The 22,437-nt window shown below is 40.5% G+C and overlaps 2 protein-coding genes across 4 annotated transcripts in view; one reads left to right on the top strand and one right to left on the bottom strand.

The window, feature by feature from the left end:
• The window catches only part of LOC110491555 (interferon-induced protein 44-like), a 28,843-nt gene extending 8,271 nt beyond the window's left edge, over positions 1 to 20,572 (bottom strand). The window contains exon 1 of the mRNA XM_090191043.1: positions 18 to 20,572. The gene's annotated coding sequence lies outside the window, so the exon portion shown is untranslated. The remainder of the gene's footprint in view (positions 1 to 17) is intronic.
• Positions 1 to 22,437, top strand: part of LOC110491485 (uncharacterized) — a 446,987-nt gene that overhangs the window by 52,436 nt on the left and 372,114 nt on the right. The gene's annotated exons all lie outside the window — the stretch shown is intronic.

Genomic DNA, 22,437 nt, shown 5'->3' with positions numbered 1-22,437 from the left:
ATGAATGCAACACTCACCTGAATATGCTCGTTCACGGTTCTTGAGTACACAAAAACGTACGGCAGCAGAGAGGAAGAGACTAATGGAGAAGTTTTACTCCACCCAAAATCTGTCCACGAAAACGAAAATAAACCCACGTAGTGAGGATTTTTGTATGGTCAATGAATGAGTGTCGAATTTGTTCAACCAAAAAAATGAATTGCTAAGTGAGACTTATTTGATCTAATATACGTTTCGTGGTTAGATTGTTACGAATGCATTGATATAAGTGGAAGCACGTGGCATTTCGGAAAATTAGAAAAAAACGACTACATCAGGGTTGTGCTTGTTGTCATAGAGATGGATAGAGGAATCATCATGGATATAACACTTTTAAGGACGTTGCTATTGAGGGCTTCCACCAATTAGAAGTATTCAACTGGCTGTGGGTTCCTATGAGTTGGGAGCAATCAGCCAATGAAGAATAAGAAAATGAACTACTTTAAAATGGAGAATCTCAATGGCGCTGCCCTTGCTAGCACAGACACTATAATTGCACAAATATAAAGATGACTCCTCTTTTAATATCTATGGCCTATTGTTCACACATATCTGCCCTCTCATTGACTAGAATGGTCCTAACATGATCTTGCCTCTTCCTGCCTTCCTTTAATCTTTGAGAACATGTTTTTCGATCGTTGGAGCAGTCACTTGACTATCTTGTCAATATAATAGACACTCTTTGGCTTTACTGAACAACAAGTTGAAAAACCGGGAGAGTTAGGTCAAATCAAATAACATTTTATTGGAAGGACAGATTTCCACAGTCTAATGCCCATTGCTCGTGTTTCTTGGCCCAAGCATGTCTTTTGTTCTTATGGGTGTACTTTAGTAGTGGTTTCTTTGCAGCAATGAAGGCCTGACTCACATAGTCTCCTCTGAACAGTTGACATTGATGTGTCTATTACTTAAACTCTGTGAATCATTCATTTGGGCTGCAATTTCTGAGTCTGAGTCTATTGAACTTAGCCTCTGCAGCAGAGGTAACTCTGTCTTCCTTTCCTGTGGCTGTCCTCATGAGCCAGTTTCATCATCAATCTATTGGTTTTTGCGACTGCCCTTGAAGAAACTTTCAAAGTTCTTGAAATGTTCCGCATTGACTGACCTTCATGTCTTAAAGTAATGATGGACTGTCGTTTCTCTTTGCTTATTTGAGCGGTTCTTGCCATAATATGGACTTGGTATTTTACCAAATAGGGCTATCTTCTGTATACCACCCCTACTACATGATTCCATATGTGTTATTTCATCGTTTTGATGTCTTCACTATTATTCTACAATGTAGAAAATACTAAAAATAAAGAAAAACCCTGGAATGAGTAGGTGTGTCCAAACTTTTGACTGGTACTGTATGAAACAGTAAGAGTAAATTAAATGTCATGAACATGTGCTTTTTGAGCACAGTGTTTCCCTGTTCCCCTCTAACCTGTTCCTCTACTAGGCTACTCCGCTTACTTTCAAATATAAACTGTCAACTACCTGAAGTTCAACTTTCTGCTGCCATTTCTTGCCTGTGTTTAGTGGCCTATAGCAAGAATGGTAACATTTTGTGTTACAACAGATGAGCTTTAACTTATCTTGTAGACTGTGACTATATCCCTTCTAGGACAGGTGACACATAACAGAGGTCTTACTGTGTAGTGCGGTGTAGTTCCCTGTCCTTGCCCTAGAGAACTAACACAACAAGCACTCTTCAAACGAAGTCGCTGCAAGACCAGAGACCCATTGGTGAAATGCAAACACCCTCTCCCAACGTGTAACTCATATCTCCTATATGAAAACAGGAATTAAATATAATAAAAATCAAACATGTATGAAAATGCCATAACGTGTCAGAAGTCCAGTTTCGATTGTGACACATAGAGAATAAAATAATACATATACAGTAGTTGCTGCTAGAGGGATCCAAAAGACTAGTTTTGGTCCAAGGTGACTTCATTTAATTTGATCTTTGTCGATAGACTTACAAAATATCCCTGTGACATTAAAAAAAAAATGTCAAAGTGGCAATAGGAGCATAGAATAAGCTTCTGTATTGCTCTTCTTGAAAATTGTCTTGTATATTTTAATAATCAAAATAATGCTCACATGTTTGCTCGGCTCGTATTTATGTGTTTACATGTTTCCTTGTACAACACAAAAACATTCATTATCTAATTGGTTATTGTCTTAACTACAATGAGAATGTTATTTATTAAGTATAATTCCCACCCTATGTTCCTACTTCCCCCTTCTCTCCCGCTAGCTACTTTCTACATCTTCTGTAATTTCTACTTTGAGGCTAGAGGGGCATACAGTACACTTCCATAAAGACGTCACTACCCTACCTCAAGAAGACAGTGCAGCGTTGGTGCCTTTATATCAAACCAATGCCTAGAAAGCAGATTATCTTCGTCTGTTTGTAACGGGTGTCGTCGTCTGAAGAGGAGGAATCGGACCAAAGCGCAGCGTGGTAAGTGTTCATGACTTTTTATTTAAACTGAACACTCTAACAAAAGAACAAAGATACTCTTGTCTTGTTTTGGCTGTGTGCTTTGGGTCGTTGTCTTGTTAGAAGGTGAACCATCGCCCCAATCTGAGGTTCTTAGCACTCTGGAGCAGGTTTTCATCAAGGTTTTCTCTGTACTTTGCGCCGTTCATCTTTGCCTTGATCCTGACTAGTCTCCAAGTCCCTGCAGCTGACAAACATCCCTACAGCATGATGCTGCCACCACCATGCTTCAACATAGGCATGGTGCCAGATTTACTCCAGACGTGATGCTTGGCATTCAGGCCAAAAAATAGTTAAATCTTGGTTTCATCAGGCCAGAGAATCTTGTTTCTCATGGTCTGAGAGTCTTTAGGTGCCTTTTGCCAAATTCCAAAAGGACTCTCATGTGCCTTTTACTGAGGAGTGTCTTCCGTCTGACCACTCTACCATAAAGGCCTAATTGGTTGAGTGCTGCAAGGACGGTTGTCCTTCTGGAAGGTTCTCCCATCTCCACAAAGGAACTCTGTGCAGTCTGACAGGGCTCTGTGCAGGCTCTGTCAGAGTGACTATCGGGATCTTGGTCATGTCACTGACCAAGGTCCTTCTCCCTCGATTGCTCAGCTCTAGGAAGAGTCTTGGTGGTTCCAAACTTCCTCCATTTTAGAATAATGAAGGCCACTGTTCTTGGGGACCTTCAATGCTGCAGACATTTTTTGGTACCCGTCCACAGGTTTGTGCCTTTCCAAATCATGTCCAATCAACTGAATTTACATCAGGTGGACTCCAGTCAAGTTGTAGAAATATCAAGGATGATCAATGGAAACGGGATGCAACTGAGCTCAATTTCGAGTCTCATAGCAAAGGGTCTGAATACTTACGTAAACAAGGTATTTCTGTTTAAAAAAGTGTTTTTATCTGTTTTCCCTTTGTCATTATGGGGTAGTGTGTGTAGATTATTTAATCAATTTTAGAATAAGGCTGTAACATAAAATATGGAAAAAGTCAAGGTCTGAATACTTTGCGAAAGCACTGTATATATACACTACATACATATACTATATACAAAAATATGTGGACACCTACTCTCATTCCAACATCTCATTCCAATATCATGGGCATTAATATGGAGTTGGTCCCCCCCTTTGCTGCTATAAGAGCCTCCACTTTTCTGGGAAGGCTTTCCAATAGATGTTGGAACATTGCTGCAGGGACTTGTTTCCATTCAGCCACAAGGGCATTAGTGAGGTCGGGCACTGATGTTGGGTGATTAGGCCTGTTTCACAGTTGGTGTTACAATTAATCCCAAAGGTGTTCGATGGGGTAGAGGTCAGGGCTCTGTGCAGGCCAGTCAAGTTCTTCCACAACGATCTCGACAAACCATTTCTGTATGGACCTTGCTTTGTACACAGGGTATTGTCATGCTGAAACAGGAAAGGGCCATCCCCAAACTGTTGCCACAATGTTGGAAGCACCGAAATGTCTAGAATGTCATTGTATGCTGTAGTGTTAAGATTTCCCATCACTGGTACTAAGGGGACTGGCCTGAACCATGGAAAACAGCCCCAGGCCATTGCACATGGTGATCTTAAGCTTGTGTGCGGCTGCTTGGCCATGGAAACCTAATTCAAGGAACTTCCGACTAACAGTTCTTGTATTGACTTTGCTTCCAGGGGCAGTTTGGAACTCAGTAGTGAGTGTTGCAACTGAGGACAGATGGTTTTTACGCGCTTTAGCGGTCCCGTTATGTGAGCTTGTGTGGCTCATCAGTAAGGCCATTCTACTGCCACTGTTTGTCTATGGAGATTGCATGGCTGTGTGCTCGATTTTATACACCTGTCAGCAAGGGGTGTGGCTGAAATAACCGAATCCACTAATTTGTATATATAGTGTATTTCCAACCCTTTTTCATAAAACAGTATAATTAACACGCAAGAACTGATGTGCATCCAGAAATAACAGCAACAAAGCACTGGAAACCTACTTCAGACACACTAGAGTGAATTAGATACATTCACTCAGAGGTGGTTTAAACTGCATTCTAATGTCAACCATACTTGTGAAAAATCGTATCAAGTCAAAGTTTTAAGCATGCTCAGTTCTTGGGTCTCGTGCACTGCGCGAGTGAATTTGAAATGGAAGTTATGGAACTCCCTTGCGTGCTTCTGTTATGAGAAAAATCGGGGCTATAGGCTACAGACAATCACATACAATCATAAATCCAGATTGTAGTCAGTAGCATAGGCCATATGCCTATTGAAATGACAAGTAAATCTCGCAAATATACCATTTATAACTGTTTGTAGTCTTAACAGCTGGCACATACTAAAAGGCACAATTGCCAGAAAATAGCCTAACGTGATTTTTGAAGTTCGTCCAAGTGTTTCTTTGCAGAGATTTCGAGATCCTCTGTCCAACTTTTATCACTCACTCTGTCGGATTTATCTATAGTTTTGCACATGCTCAAAAAGGGATTTATTTAAAATCATAGCAGTCAAACGAGTTAAATCGACATCCATTGAGGGAAAAAGATCTAGCAAGTTTAATAAAAGCGAATTATAATTTTTGTTGGAACATATTGAAATTCCTTTATTAGGAAAGGGGGTACCAAGTCAGTTGTACAATTGAATGGCTTCAACTGAAATGTGTCTTCTGCATTTAACCCAACCCCTCTGAATCAGAGGTGCGGAGGGCTGCCTTAATCGACATCCACGTCGTCGGCGCCCCGGGAACAGTGCCTTATTTAGGGTCAGAACGACAGATTTTTACCTTGTCAGCTCGGGGATTCGATCCAGCAACCTTTCGGTTACCGGTCCAACCACAAGGCTATTACATCACATTAGCTCCCCAATAATAATTATTATTTTGATGGGAAACTTAATTTGGCTTCTTGTCGTTACAAATTACTTTGTTATTCCGTCTCAATTAGATCAATAACGTTATAGAAAATGTATTTATTGGATAAACATGGCAACTCCTCCGTTGCTGCGAAAAAATGGCAAGTTTTCAGACTTTCTGGGCAGGTTTTTAGGTCTTTTCAATTTTACATTTTAACTGGACCGGTCAACCCTGGTGTTTAACCCCAAGCCACCCTAAACACCTGCGAGATTCTGTAAACTGGCTATTTTGAGTTTGTTGAAACGTGCAGATGTCAAATTCATTAGATTGTACATTGTTTCACCAAAGTAAACAGTCTGTGCTCATTTTGACTGTCTGATAAGAGCAATAGACTGCTACATGATCAGATGCTATGTGAAGAGCTTAACTTTCACTTTCACCACGCCCTTTCCTTCACAGTGGTCAGGATAAAGAAACGAAACGAAACTGAATTTGGCACACGCAAAAAAGACAAAGTTGTACAACTGTGAAGTTGTTTTTGTTACAGAGAAAAATTAAAACATTTCAAATAGATCAATAACAAAATCACAACAAAATGGTGTTTGCATTGGCATGCTGCTAATTTTCAAAATAATTGTCAACCTAAAGACAGCAGGATTGGCACAAATAAGGATTATCCACATGAACGGGTCAAAATATAAAGTTCTTAATATCAGAACTAGCTCAAAACGTCTTAAAATGAATGCAACACTCACCTGAATATGCTCGTTCACGGTTCTTGAGTACACAAAAACGTACGGCAGCAGAGAGGAAGAGACTAATGGAGAAGTTTTACTCCACCCAAAATCTGTCCACGAAAACGAAAATAAACCCACGTAGTGAGGATTTTTGTATGGTCAATGAATGAGTGTCGAATTTGTTCAACCAAAAAAATGAATTGCTAAGTGAGACTTATTTGATCTAATATACGTTTCGTGGTTAGATTGTTACGAATGCATTGATATAAGTGGAAGCACGTGGCATTTCGGAAAATTAGAAAAAAACGACTACATCAGGGTTGTGCTTGTTGTCATAGAGATGGATAGAGGAATCATCATGGATATAACACTTTTAAGGACGTTGCTATTGAGGGCTTCCACCAATTAGAAGTATTCAACTGGCTGTGGGTTCCTATGAGTTGGGAGCAATCAGCCAATGAAGAATAAGAAAATGAACTACTTTAAAATGGAGAATCTCAATGGCGCTGCCCTTGCTAGCACAGACACTATAATTGCACAAATATAAAGATGACTCCTCTTTTAATATCTATGGCCTATTGTTCACACATATCTGCCCTCTCATTGACTAGAATGGTCCTAACATGATCTTGCCTCTTCCTGCCTTCCTTTAATCTTTGAGAACATGTTTTTCGATCGTTGGAGCAGTCACTTGACTATCTTGTCAATATAATAGACACTCTTTGGCTTTACTGAACAACAAGTTGAAAAACCGGGAGAGTTAGGTCAAATCAAATAACATTTTATTGGAAGGACAGATTTCCACAGTCTAATGCCCATTGCTCGTGTTTCTTGGCCCAAGCATGTCTTTTGTTCTTATGGGTGTACTTTAGTAGTGGTTTCTTTGCAGCAATGAAGGCCTGACTCACATAGTCTCCTCTGAACAGTTGACATTGATGTGTCTATTACTTAAACTCTGTGAATCATTCATTTGGGCTGCAATTTCTGAGTCTGAGTCTATTGAACTTAGCCTCTGCAGCAGAGGTAACTCTGTCTTCCTTTCCTGTGGCTGTCCTCATGAGCCAGTTTCATCATCAATCTATTGGTTTTTGCGACTGCCCTTGAAGAAACTTTCAAAGTTCTTCAAATGTTCCGCATTGACTGACCTTCATGTCTTAAAGTAATGATGGACTGTCGTTTCTCTTTGCTTATTTGAGCGGTTCTTGCCATAATATGGACTTGGTATTTTACCAAATAGGGCTATCTTCTGTATACCACCCCTACTACATGATTCCATATGTGTTATTTCATCGTTTTGATGTCTTCACTATTATTCTACAATGTAGAAAATACTAAAAATAAAGAAAAACCCTGGAATGAGTAGGTGTGTCCAAACTTTTGACTGGTACTGTATGAAACAGTAAGAGTAAATTAAATGTCATGAACATGTGCTTTTTGAGCACAGTGTTTCCCTGTTCCCCTCTAACCTGTTCCTCTACTAGGCTACTCCGCTTACTTTCAAATATAAACTGTCAACTACCTGAAGTTCAACTTTCTGCTGCCATTTCTTGCCTGTGTTTAGTGGCCTATAGCAAGAATGGTAACATTTTGTGTTACAACAGATGAGCTTTAACTTATCTTGTAGACTGTGACTATATCCCTTCTAGGACAGGTGACACATAACAGAGGTCTTACTGTGTAGTGCGGTGTAGTTCCCTGTCCTTGCCCTAGAGAACTAACACAACAAGCACTCTTCAAACGAAGTCGCTGCAAGACCAGAGACCCATTGGTGAAATGCAAACACCCTCTCCCAACGTGTAACTCATATCTCCTATATGAAAACAGGAATTAAATATAATAAAAATCAAACATGTATGAAAATGCCATAACGTGTCAGAAGTCCAGTTTCGATTGTGACACATAGAGAATAAAATAATACATATACAGTAGTTGCTGCTAGAGGGATCCAAAAGACTAGTTTTGGTCCAAGGTGACTTCATTTAATTTGATCTTTGTCGATAGACTTACAAAATATCCCTGTGACATTAAAAAAAAAATGTCAAAGTGGCAATAGGAGCATAGAATAAGCTTCTGTATTGCTCTTCTTGAAAATTGTCTTGTATATTTTAATAATCAAAATAATGCTCACATGTTTGCTCGGCTCGTATTTATGTGTTTACATGTTTCCTTGTACAACACAAAAACATTCATTATCTAATTGGTTATTGTCTTAACTACAATGAGAATGTTATTTATTAAGTATAATTCCCACCCTATGTTCCTACTTCCCCCTTCTCTCCCGCTAGCTACTTTCTACATCTTCTGTAATTTCTACTTTGAGGCTAGAGGGGCATACAGTACACTTCCATAAAGACGTCACTACCCTACCTCAAGAAGACAGTGCAGCGTTGGTGCCTTTATATCAAACCAATGCCTAGAAAGCAGATTATCTTCGTCTGTTTGTAACGGGTGTCGTCGTCTGAAGAGGAGGAATCGGACCAAAGCGCAGCGTGGTAAGTGTTCATGACTTTTTATTTAAACTGAACACTCTAACAAAAGAACAAAGATACTCTTGTCTTGTTTTGGCTGTGTGCTTTGGGTCGTTGTCTTGTTAGAAGGTGAACCATCGCCCCAATCTGAGGTTCTTAGCACTCTGGAGCAGGTTTTCATCAAGGTTTTCTCTGTACTTTGCGCCGTTCATCTTTGCCTTGATCCTGACTAGTCTCCAAGTCCCTGCAGCTGACAAACATCCCTACAGCATGATGCTGCCACCACCATGCTTCAACATAGGCATGGTGCCAGATTTACTCCAGACGTGATGCTTGGCATTCAGGCCAAAAAATAGTTAAATCTTGGTTTCATCAGGCCAGAGAATCTTGTTTCTCATGGTCTGAGAGTCTTTAGGTGCCTTTTGCCAAATTCCAAAAGGACTCTCATGTGCCTTTTACTGAGGAGTGTCTTCCGTCTGACCACTCTACCATAAAGGCCTAATTGGTTGAGTGCTGCAAGGACGGTTGTCCTTCTGGAAGGTTCTCCCATCTCCACAAAGGAACTCTGTGCAGTCTGACAGGGCTCTGTGCAGGCTCTGTCAGAGTGACTATCGGGATCTTGGTCATGTCACTGACCAAGGTCCTTCTCCCTCGATTGCTCAGCTCTAGGAAGAGTCTTGGTGGTTCCAAACTTCCTCCATTTTAGAATAATGAAGGCCACTGTTCTTGGGGACCTTCAATGCTGCAGACATTTTTTGGTACCCGTCCACAGGTTTGTGCCTTTCCAAATCATGTCCAATCAACTGAATTTACATCAGGTGGACTCCAGTCAAGTTGTAGAAATATCAAGGATGATCAATGGAAACGGGATGCAACTGAGCTCAATTTCGAGTCTCATAGCAAAGGGTCTGAATACTTACGTAAACAAGGTATTTCTGTTTAAAAAAGTGTTTTTATCTGTTTTCCCTTTGTCATTATGGGGTAGTGTGTGTAGATTATTTAATCAATTTTAGAATAAGGCTGTAACATAAAATATGGAAAAAGTCAAGGTCTGAATACTTTGCGAAAGCACTGTATATATACACTACATACATATACTATATACAAAAATATGTGGACACCTACTCTCATTCCAACATCTCATTCCAATATCATGGGCATTAATATGGAGTTGGTCCCCCCCTTTGCTGCTATAAGAGCCTCCACTTTTCTGGGAAGGCTTTCCAATAGATGTTGGAACATTGCTGCAGGGACTTGTTTCCATTCAGCCACAAGGGCATTAGTGAGGTCGGGCACTGATGTTGGGTGATTAGGCCTGTTTCACAGTTGGTGTTACAATTAATCCCAAAGGTGTTCGATGGGGTAGAGGTCAGGGCTCTGTGCAGGCCAGTCAAGTTCTTCCACAACGATCTCGACAAACCATTTCTGTATGGACCTTGCTTTGTACACAGGGTATTGTCATGCTGAAACAGGAAAGGGCCATCCCCAAACTGTTGCCACAATGTTGGAAGCACCGAAATGTCTAGAATGTCATTGTATGCTGTAGTGTTAAGATTTCCCATCACTGGTACTAAGGGGACTGGCCTGAACCATGGAAAACAGCCCCAGGCCATTGCACATGGTGATCTTAAGCTTGTGTGCGGCTGCTTGGCCATGGAAACCTAATTCAAGGAACTTCCGACTAACAGTTCTTGTATTGACTTTGCTTCCAGGGGCAGTTTGGAACTCAGTAGTGAGTGTTGCAACTGAGGACAGATGGTTTTTACGCGCTTTAGCGGTCCCGTTATGTGAGCTTGTGTGGCTCATCAGTAAGGCCATTCTACTGCCACTGTTTGTCTATGGAGATTGCATGGCTGTGTGCTCGATTTTATACACCTGTCAGCAAGGGGTGTGGCTGAAATAACCGAATCCACTAATTTGTATATATAGTGTATTTCCAACCCTTTTTCATAAAACAGTATAATTAACACGCAAGAACTGATGTGCATCCAGAAATAACAGCAACAAAGCACTGGAAACCTACTTCAGACACACTAGAGTGAATTAGATACATTCACTCAGAGGTGGTTTAAACTGCATTCTAATGTCAACCATACTTGTGAAAAATCGTATCAAGTCAAAGTTTTAAGCATGCTCAGTTCTTGGGTCTCGTGCACTGCGCGAGTGAATTTGAAATGGAAGTTATGGAACTCCCTTGCGTGCTTCTGTTATGAGAAAAATCGGGGCTATAGGCTACAGACAATCACATACAATCATAAATCCAGATTGTAGTCAGTAGCATAGGCCATATGCCTATTGAAATGACAAGTAAATCTCGCAAATATACCATTTATAACTGTTTGTAGTCTTAACAGCTGGCACATACTAAAAGGCACAATTGCCAGAAAATAGCCTAACGTGATTTTTGAAGTTCGTCCAAGTGTTTCTTTGCAGAGATTTCGAGATCCTCTGTCCAACTTTTATCACTCACTCTGTCGGATTTATCTATAGTTTTGCACATGCTCAAAAAGGGATTTATTTAAAATCATAGCAGTCAAACGAGTTAAATCGACATCCATTGAGGGAAAAAGATCTAGCAAGTTTAATAAAAGCGAATTATAATTTTTGTTGGAACATATTGAAATTCCTTTATTAGGAAAGGGGGTACCAAGTCAGTTGTACAATTGAATGGCTTCAACTGAAATGTGTCTTCTGCATTTAACCCAACCCCTCTGAATCAGAGGTGCGGAGGGCTGCCTTAATCGACATCCACGTCGTCGGCGCCCCGGGAACAGTGCCTTATTTAGGGTCAGAACGACAGATTTTTACCTTGTCAGCTCGGGGATTCGATCCAGCAACCTTTCGGTTACCGGTCCAACCACAAGGCTATTACATCACATTAGCTCCCCAATAATAATTATTATTTTGATGGGAAACTTAATTTGGCTTCTTGTCGTTACAAATTACTTTGTTATTCCGTCTCAATTAGATCAATAACGTTATAGAAAATGTATTTATTGGATAAACATGGCAACTCCTCCGTTGCTGCGAAAAAATGGCAAGTTTTCAGACTTTCTGGGCAGGTTTTTAGGTCTTTTCAATTTTACATTTTAACTGGACCGGTCAACCCTGGTGTTTAACCCCAAGCCACCCTAAACACCTGCGAGATTCTGTAAACTGGCTATTTTGAGTTTGTTGAAACGTGCAGATGTCAAATTCATTAGATTGTACATTGTTTCACCAAAGTAAACAGTCTGTGCTCATTTTGACTGTCTGATAAGAGCAATAGACTGCTACATGATCAGATGCTATGTGAAGAGCTTAACTTTCACTTTCACCACGCCCTTTCCTTCACAGTGGTCAGGATAAAGAAACGAAACGAAACTGAATTTGGCACACGCAAAAAAGACAAAGTTGTACAACTGTGAAGTTGTTTTTGTTACAGAGAAAAATTAAAACATTTCAAATAGATCAATAACAAAATCACAACAAAATGGTGTTTGCATTGGCATGCTGCTAATTTTCAAAATAATTGTCAACCTAAAGACAGCAGGATTGGCACAAATAAGGATTATCCACATGAACGGGTCAAAATATAAAGTTCTTAATATCAGAACTAGCTCAAAACGTCTTAAAATGAATGCAACACTCACCTGAATATGCTCGTTCACGGTTCTTGAGTACACAAAAACGTACGGCAGCAGAGAGGAAGAGACTAATGGAGAAGTTTTACTCCACCCAAAATCTGTCCACGAAAACGAAAATAAACCCACGTAGTGAGGATTTTTGTATGGTCAATGAATGAGTGTCGAATTTGTTCAACCAAAAAAATGAATTGCTAAGTGAGACTTATTTGATATAATATACGTTTCGTGGTTAGATTGTTACGAATGCATTGATATAAGTGGAAGCACGTGGCATTTCGGAAAATTAGAAAAAAACGACTACATCAGGGTTGTGCTTGTTGTCATAGAGATGGATAGAGGAATCATCATGGATATAACACTTTTAAGGACGTTGCTATTGAGGGCTTCCACCAATTAGAAGTATTCAACTGGCTGTGGGTTCCTATGAGTTGGGAGCAATCAGCCAATGAAGAATAAGAAAATGAACTACTTTAAAATGGAGAATCTCAATGGCGCTGCCCTTGCTAGCACAGACACTATAATTGCACAAATATAAAGATGACTCCTCTTTTAATATCTATGGCCTATTGTTCACACATATCTGCCCTCTCATTGACTAGAATGGTCCTAACATGATCTTGCCTCTTCCTGCCTTCCTTTAATCTTTGAGAACATGTTTTTCGATCGTTGGAGCAGTCACTTGACTATCTTGTCAATATAATAGACACTCTTTGGCTTTACTGAACAACAAGTTGAAAAACCGGGAGAGTTAGGTCAAATCAAATAACATTTTATTGGAAGGACAGATTTCCACAGTCTAATGCCCATTGCTCGTGTTTCTTGGCCCAAGCATGTCTTTTGTTCTTATGGGTGTACTTTAGTAGTGGTTTCTTTGCAGCAATGAAGGCCTGACTCACATAGTCTCCTCTGAACAGTTGACATTGATGTGTCTATTACTTAAACTCTGTGAATCATTCATTTGGGCTGCAATTTCTGAGTCTGAGTCTATTGAACTTAGCCTCTGCAGCAGAGGTAACTCTGTCTTCCTTTCCTGTGGCTGTCCTCATGAGCCAGTTTCATCATCAATCTATTGGTTTTTGCGACTGCCCTTGAAGAAACTTTCAAAGTTCTTCAAATGTTCCGCATTGACTGACCTTCATGTCTTAAAGTAATGATGGACTGTCGTTTCTCTTTGCTTATTTGAGCGGTTCTTGCCATAATATGGACTTGGTATTTTACCAAATAGGGCTATCTTCTGTATACCACCCCTACTACATGATTCCATATGTGTTATTTCATCGTTTTGATGTCTTCACTATTATTCTACAATGTAGAAAATACTAAAAATAAAGAAAAACCCTGGAATGAGTAGGTGTGTCCAAACTTTTGACTGGTACTGTATGAAACAGTAAGAGTAAATTAAATGTCATGAACATGTGCTTTTTGAGCACAGTGTTTCCCTGTTCCCCTCTAACCTGTTCCTCTACTAGGCTACTCCGCTTACTTTCAAATATAAACTGTCAACTACCTGAAGTTCAACTTTCTGCTGCCATTTCTTGCCTGTGTTTAGTGGCCTATAGCAAGAATGGTAACATTTTGTGTTACAACAGATGAGCTTTAACTTATCTTGTAGACTGTGACTATATCCCTTCTAGGACAGGTGACACATAACAGAGGTCTTACTGTGTAGTGCGGTGTAGTTCCCTGTCCTTGCCCTAGAGAACTAACACAACAAGCACTCTTCAAACGAAGTCGCTGCAAGACCAGAGACCCATTGGTGAAATGCAAACACCCTCTCCCAACGTGTAACTCATATCTCCTATATGAAAACAGGAATTAAATATAATAAAAATCAAACATGTATGAAAATGCCATAACGTGTCAGAAGTCCAGTTTCGATTGTGACACATAGAGAATAAAATAATACATATACAGTAGTTGCTGCTAGAGGGATCCAAAAGACTAGTTTTGGTCCAAGGTGACTTCATTTAATTTGATCTTTGTCGATAGACTTACAAAATATCCCTGTGACATTAAAAAAAAAATGTCAAAGTGGCAATAGGAGCATAGAATAAGCTTCTGTATTGCTCTTCTTGAAAATTGTCTTGTATATTTTAATAATCAAAATAATGCTCACATGTTTGCTCGGCTCGTATTTATGTGTTTACATGTTTCCTTGTACAACACAAAAACATTAATTATCTAATTGGTTATTGTCTTAACTACAATGAGAATGTTATTTATTAAGTATAATTCCCACCCTATGTTCCTACTTCCCCCTTCTCTCCCGCTAGCTACTTTCTACATCTTCTGTAATTTCTACTTTGAGGCTAGAGGGGCATACAGTACACTTCCATAAAGACGTCACTACCCTACCTCAAGAAGACAGTGCAGTGTTGGTGCCTTTATATCAAACCAATGCCTAGAAAGCAGATTATCTTCGTCTGTTTGTAACGGGTGTCGTCGTCTGAAGAGGAGGAATCGGACCAAAGCGCAGCGTGGTAAGTGTTCATGACTTTTTATTTAAACTGAACACTCTAACAAAAGAACAAAGATACTCTTGTCTTGTTTTGGCTGTGTGCTTTGGGTCGTTGTCTTGTTAGAAGGTGAACCATCGCCCCAATCTGAGGTTCTTAGCACTCTGGAGCAGGTTTTCATCAAGGTTTTCTCTGTACTTTGCGCCGTTCATCTTTGCCTTGATCCTGACTAGTCTCCAAGTCCCTGCAGCTGACAAACATCCCTACAGCATGATGCTGCCACCACCATGCTTCAACATAGGCATGGTGCCAGATTTACTCCAGACGTGATGCTTGGCATTCAGGCCAAAAAATAGTTAAATCTTGGTTTCATCAGGCCAGAGAATCTTGTTTCTCATGGTCTGAGAGTCTTTAGGTGCCTTTTGCCAAATTCCAAAAGGACTCTCATGTGCCTTTTACTGAGGAGTGTCTTCCGTCTGACCACTCTACCATAAAGGCCTAATTGGTTGAGTGCTGCAAGGACGGTTGTCCTTCTGGAAGGTTCTCCCATCTCCACAAAGGAACTCTGTGCAGTCTGACAGGGCTCTGTGCAGGCTCTGTCAGAGTGACTATCGGGATCTTGGTCATGTCACTGACCAAGGTCCTTCTCCCTCGATTGCTCAGCTCTAGGAAGAGTCTTGGTGGTTCCAAACTTCCTCCATTTTAGAATAATGAAGGCCACTGTTCTTGGGGACCTTCAATGCTGCAGACATTTTTTGGTACCCGTCCACAGGTTTGTGCCTTTCCAAATCATGTCCAATCAACTGAATTTACATCAGGTGGACTCCAGTCAAGTTGTAGAAATATCAAGGATGATCAATGGAAACGGGATGCAACTGAGCTCAATTTCGAGTCTCATAGCAAAGGGTCTGAATACTTACGTAAACAAGGTATTTCTGTTTAAAAAAGTGTTTTTATCTGTTTTCCCTTTGTCATTATGGGGTAGTGTGTGTAGATTATTTAATCAATTTTAGAATAAGGCTGTAACATAAAATATGGAAAAAGTCAAGGTCTGAATACTTTGCGAAAGCACTGTATATATACACTACATACATATACTATATACAAAAATATGTGGACACCTACTCTCATTCCAACATCTCATTCCAAAATCATGGGCATTAATATGGAGTTGGTCCCCCCCTTTGCTGCTATAAGAGCCTCCACTTTTCTGGGAAGGCTTTCCAATAGATGTTGGAACATTGCTGCAGGGACTTGTTTCCATTCAGCCACAAGGGCATTAGTGAGGTCGGGCACTGATGTTGGGTGATTAGGCCTGTTTCACAGTTGGTGTTACAATTAATCCCAAAGGTGTTCGATGGGGTAGAGGTCAGGGCTCTGTGCAGGCCAGTCAAGTTCTTCCACAACGATCTCGACAAACCATTTCTGTATGGACCTTGCTTTGTACACAGGGTATTGTCATGCTGAAACAGGAAAGGGCCATCCCCAAACTGTTGCCACAATGTTGGAAGCACCGAAATGTCTAGAATGTCATTGTATGCTGTAGTGTTAAGATTTCCCATCACTGGTACTAAGGGGACTGGCCTGAACCATGGAAAACAGCCCCAGGCCATTGCACATGGTGATCTTAAGCTTGTGTGCGGCTGCTTGGCCATGGAAACCTAATTCAAGGAACTTCCGACTAACAGTTCTTGTATTGACTTTGCTTCCAGGGGCAGTTTGGAACTCAGTAGTGAGTGTTGCAACTGAGGACAGATGGTTTTTACGCGCTTTAGCGGTCCCGTTATGTGAGCTTGTGTGGCTCATCAGTAAGGCCATTCTACTGCCACTGTTTGTCTATGGAGATTGCATGGCTGTGTGCTCGATTTTATACACCTGTCAGCAAGGGGTGTGGCTGAAATAACCGAATCCACTAATTTGTATATATAGTGTATTTCCAACCCTTTTTCATAAAACAGTATAATTAACACGCAAGAACTGATGTGCATCCAGAAATAACAGCAACAAAGCACTGGAAACCTACTTCAGACACACTAGAGTGAATTAGATACATTCACTCAGAGGTGGTTTAAACTGCATTCTAATGTCAACCATACTTGTGAAAAATCGTATCAAGTCAAAGTTTTAAGCATGCTCAGTTCTTGGGTCTCGTGCACTGCGCGAGTGAATTTGAAATGGAAGTTATGGAACTCCCTTGCGTGCTTCTGTTATGAGAAAAATCGGGGCTATAGGCTACAGACAATCACAAATCCAGATTGTAGTCAGTAGCATAGGCCATATGCCTATTGAAATGACAAGTAAATCTCGCAAATATACCATTTATAACTGTTTGTAGTCTTAACAGCTGGCACATACTAAAAGGCACAATTGCCAGAAAATAGCCTAACGTGATTTTTGAAGTTCGTCCAAGTGTTTCTTTGCAGAGATTTCGAGATCCTCTGTCCAACTTTTATCACTCACTCTGTCGGATTTATCTATAGTTTTGCACATGCTCAAAAAGGGATTTATTTAAAATCATAGCAGTCAAACGAGTTAAATCGACATCCATTGAGGGAAAAAGATCTAGCAAGTTTAATAAAAGCGAATTATAATTTTTGTTGGAACATATTGAAATTCCTTTATTAGGAAAGGGGGTACCAAGTCAGTTGTACAATTGAATGGCTTCAACTGAAATGTGTCTTCTGCATTTAACCCAACCCCTCTGAATCAGAGGTGCGGAGGGCTGCCTTAATCGACATCCACGTCGTCGGCGCCCCGGGAACAGTGCCTTATTTAGGGTCAGAACGACAGATTTTTACCTTGTCAGCTCGGGGATTCGATCCAGCAACCTTTCGGTTACCGGTCCAACCACAAGGCTATTACATCACATTAGCTCCCCAATAATAATTATTATTTTGATGGGAAACTTAATTTGGCTTCTTGTCGTTACAAATTACTTTGTTATTCCGTCTCAATTAGATCAATAACGTTATAGAAAATGTATTTATTGGATAAACATGGCAACTCCTCCGTTGCTGCGAAAAAATGGCAAGTTTTCAGACTTTCTGGGCAGGTTTTTAGGTCTTTTCAATTTTACATTTTAACTGGACCGGTCAACCCTGGTGTTTAACCCCAAGCCACCCTAAACACCTGCGAGATTCTGTAAACTGGCTATTTTGAGTTTGTTGAAACGTGCAGATGTCAAATTCATTAGATTGTACATTGTTTCACCAAAGTAAACAGTCTGTGCTCATTTTGACTGTCTGATAAGAGCAATAGACTGCTACATGATCAGATGCTATGTGAAGAGCTTAACTTTCACTTTCACCACGCCCTTTCCTTCACAGTGGTCAGGATAAAGAAACGAAACGAAACTGAATTTGGCACACGCAAAAAAGACAAAGTTGTACAACTGTGAAGTTGTTTTTGTTACAGAGAAAAATTAAAACATTTCAAATAGATCAATAACAAAATCACAACAAAATGGTGTTTGCATTGGCATGCTGCTAATTTTCAAAATAATTGTCAACCTAAAGACAGCAGGATTGGCACAAATAAGGATTATCCACATGAACGGGTCAAAATATAAAGTTCTTAATATCAGAACTAGCTCAAAACGTCTTAAAATGAATGCAACACTCACCTGAATATGCTCGTTCACGGTTCTTGAGTACACAAAAACGTACGGCAGCAGAGAGGAAGAGACTAATGGAGAAGTTTTACTCCACCCAAAATCTGTCCACGAAAACGAAAATAAACCCACGTAGTGAGGATTTTTGTATGGTCAATGAATGAGTGTCGAATTTGTTCAACCAAAAAAATGAATTGCTAAGTGAGACTTATTTGATATAATATACGTTTCGTGGTTAGATTGTTACGAATGCATTGATATAAGTGGAAGCACGTGGCATTTCGGAAAATTAGAAAAAAACGACTACATCAGGGTTGTGCTTGTTGTCATAGAGATGGATAGAGGAATCATCATGGATATAACACTTTTAAGGACGTTGCTATTGAGGGCTTCCACCAATTAGAAGTATTCAACTGGCTGTGGGTTCCTATGAGTTGGGAGCAATCAGCCAATGAAGAATAAGAAAATGAACTACTTTAAAATGGAGAATCTCAATGGCGCTGCCCTTGCTAGCACAGACACTATAATTGCACAAATATAAAGATGACTCCTCTTTTAATATCTATGGCCTATTGTTCACACATATCTGCCCTCTCATTGACTAGAATGGTCCTAACATGATCTTGCCTCTTCCTGCCTTCCTTTAATCTTTGAGAACATGTTTTTCGATCGTTGGAGCAGTCACTTGACTATCTTGTCAATATAATAGACACTCTTTGGCTTTACTGAACAACAAGTTGAAAAACCGGGAGAGTTAGGTCAAATCAAATAACATTTTATTGGAAGGACAGATTTCCACAGTCTAATGCCCATTGCTCGTGTTTCTTGGCCCAAGCATGTCTTTTGTTCTTATGGGTGTACTTTAGTAGTGGTTTCTTTGCAGCAATGAAGGCCTGACTCACATAGTCTCCTCTGAACAGTTGACATTGATGTGTCTATTACTTAAACTCTGTGAATCATTCATTTGGGCTGCAATTTCTGAGTCTGAGTCTATTGAACTTAGCCTCTGCAGCAGAGGTAACTCTGTCTTCCTTTCCTGTGGCTGTCCTCATGAGCCAGTTTCATCATCAATCTATTGGTTTTTGCGACTGCCCTTGAAGAAACTTTCAAAGTTCTTGAAATGTTCCGCATTGACTGACCTTCATGTCTTAAAGTAATGATGGACTGTCGTTTCTCTTTGCTTATTTGAGCGGTTCTTGCCATAATATGGACTTGGTATTTTACCAAATAGGGCTATCTTCTGTATACCACCCCTACTACATGATTCCATATGTGTTATTTCATCGTTTTGATGTCTTCACTATTATTCTACAATGTAGAAAATACTAAAAATAAAGAAAAACCCTGGAATGAGTAGGTGTGTCCAAACTTTTGACTGGTACTGTATGAAACAGTAAGAGTAAATTAAATGTCATGAACATGTGCTTTTTGAGCACAGTGTTTCCCTGTTCCCCTCTAACCTGTTCCTCTACTAGGCTACTCCGCTTACTTTCAAATATAAACTGTCAACTACCTGAAGTTCAACTTTCTGCTGCCATTTCTTGCCTGTGTTTAGTGGCCTATAGCAAGAATGGTAACATTTTGTGTTACAACAGATGAGCTTTAACTTATCTTGTAGACTGTGACTATATCCCTTCTAGGACAGGTGACACATAACAGAGGTCTTACTGTGTAGTGCGGTGTGGTTCCCTGTCCTTGCCCTAGAGAACTAACACAACAAGCACTCTTCAAACGAAGTCGCTGCAAGACCAGAGACCCATTGGTGAAATGCAAACACCCTCTCCCAACGTGTAACTCATATCTCCTATATGAAAACAGGAATTAAATATAATAAAAATCAAACATGTATGAAAATGCCATAACGTGTCAGAAGTCCAGTTTCGATTGTGACACATAGAGAATAAAATAATACATATACAGTAGTTGCTGCTAGAGGGATCCAAAAGACTAGTTTTGGTCCAAGGTGACTTCATTTAATTTGATCTTTGTCGATAGACTTACAAAATATCCCTGTGACATTAAAAAAAAAATGTCAAAGTGGCAATAGGAGCATAGAATAAGCTTCTGTATTGCTCTTCTTGAAAATTGTCTTGTATATTTTAATAATCAAAATAATGCTCACATGTTTGCTCGGCTCGTATTTATGTGTTTACATGTTTCCTTGTACAACACAAAAACATTAATTATCTAATTGGTTATTGTCTTAACTACAATGAGAATGTTATTTATTAAGTATAATTCCCACCCTATGTTCCTACTTCCCCCTTCTCTCCCGCTAGCTACTTTCTACATCTTCTGTAATTTCTACTTTGAGGCTAGAGGGGCATACAGTACACTTCCATAAAGACGTCACTACCCTACCTCAAGAAGACAGTGCAGTGTTGGTGCCTTTATATCAAACCAATGCCTAGAAAGCAGATTATCTTCGTCTGTTTGTAACGGGTGTCGTCGTCTGAAGAGGAGGAATCGGACCAAAGCGCAGCGTGGTAAGTGTTCATGACTTTTTATTTAAACTGAACACTCTAACAAAAGAACAAAGAGAATAAACGAAAACAAAACAGTCCTGTCAGGTGCAGAAAACACTAAACAGAAAATAACTACCCACAAAAACCATGTGGGAAAAAGCTACCTAAGTATGGTTCCCAATCAGAGACAACAATAGTCAGCTGTCCCTGATTGAGAACCATACCCGGCCAAAATAAAGAAATACAAAACATAGAAAAAGGAACAGAATTCCCACCCAAATCACACCCTGACCAAACCAAAATAGAGACATAAAAAGCTCTCTACGGTCAGGGCATGACAGCCTCGTTGTGGCTAAGCTACTGGGCACCCTCGTTGTGGGCCCCAGACTGGGCACCCTCGTAGCGGGCCCAGTAGCTTGTTGTGGGCCCCGGACTGGGCACCCTCGTTGTGGGCCCCGGACTGGGCACCCTTGTTGGAGGCTCCGGACTGGAGGGCGTCGCTGGAGGCTCCGGACTGGAGGGCGACTCTGGAGGCTCCGGACTGGAGGGCGTCACTGGAGGCTCCGGACTGGAGGGCGTCGCTGGAGGCTCGGACTGGAGGGCGACTCTGGAGGCTCCGGACTGGAGGGCGTCACTGGAGGCTCCGGACTGGAGGGCGTCGCTGGAGGCTCGGACTGGAGGGCAACTCTTAAGGCTCAGGACTAGAGGGCATCACTGGAGGCTCCGGACTGGAGGGAGGAGACGCAGAGACAGCCTGGTGCGTGGGGCTGCCACAGGGTCCAGCAGGTTGGGGAGACCCACAGAACACTCTAACAAAAGAACAAAGAGAATAAACGAAACCGAAACAGTCCTGTCAGGTGCAGAAAACACTAAACAGAAAATAACTACTACTACTACAGAAAATAACTACTACTACTAAACTCTTTCCCAACAATGCAGTAATCAATATTCATAGTACTTTAAAATAAAGTAAAGTTGAACAAAAACATGTAAGAAATAGAAATAAGAAGAAGACGAGAAAGTAAGTATGCCATTTACAGGGCCAGTTCCAGGATCAGTGCCAAAACCATGTTTACAATGTGCAGGGATACTGGAGTGGTAGGGGTAGATATGTATAGAGGTAACATGACTAAGCATCAGGATACAGTGCCTTGCGAAAGTATTCGGCCCCCTTGAACTTTGCGACCTTTTGCCACATTTCAGGCTTCAAACATAAACATATAAAACTGTATTTTTTTGTGAAGAATCAACAACAAGTGGGACACAATCATGAAGTGGAACGACATTTATTGGATATTTCAAACTTTTTTAACAAATCAAAAACTGAAAAATTGGGCGTGCAAAATTATTCAGCCCCTTTACTTTCAGTGCAGCAAACTCTCTCCAGAAGTTCAGTGAGGATCTCTGAATGATCCAATGTTGACCTAAATGACTAATGATGATAAATACAATCCACCTGTGTGTAATCAAGTCTCCGTATAAATGCACCTGCACTGTGATAGTCTCAGAGGTCCGTTAAAAGCGCAGAGAGCATCATGAAGAACAAGGAACACACCAGGCAGGTCCGAGATACTGTTGTGAAGAAGTTTAAAGCCGGATTTGGATACAAAAAGATTTCCCAAGCTTTAAACATCCCAAGGAGCACTGTGCAAGCGATAATATTGAAATGGAAGGAGTATCAGACCACTGCAAATCTACCAAGACCTGGCCGTCCCTCTAAACTTTCAGCTC

Source organism: Oncorhynchus mykiss, chromosome 1, assembly GCF_057628025.1.
Source record: "Oncorhynchus mykiss isolate SJ-2025 chromosome 1, ASM5762802v1, whole genome shotgun sequence".
NCBI classification, from domain to species: Eukaryota; Metazoa; Chordata; class Actinopteri; order Salmoniformes; family Salmonidae; genus Oncorhynchus; species Oncorhynchus mykiss.
The sequence above is the reverse complement of the archived record's forward strand: the minus strand, read 5'-3'. Positions and strand labels throughout refer to the sequence as shown.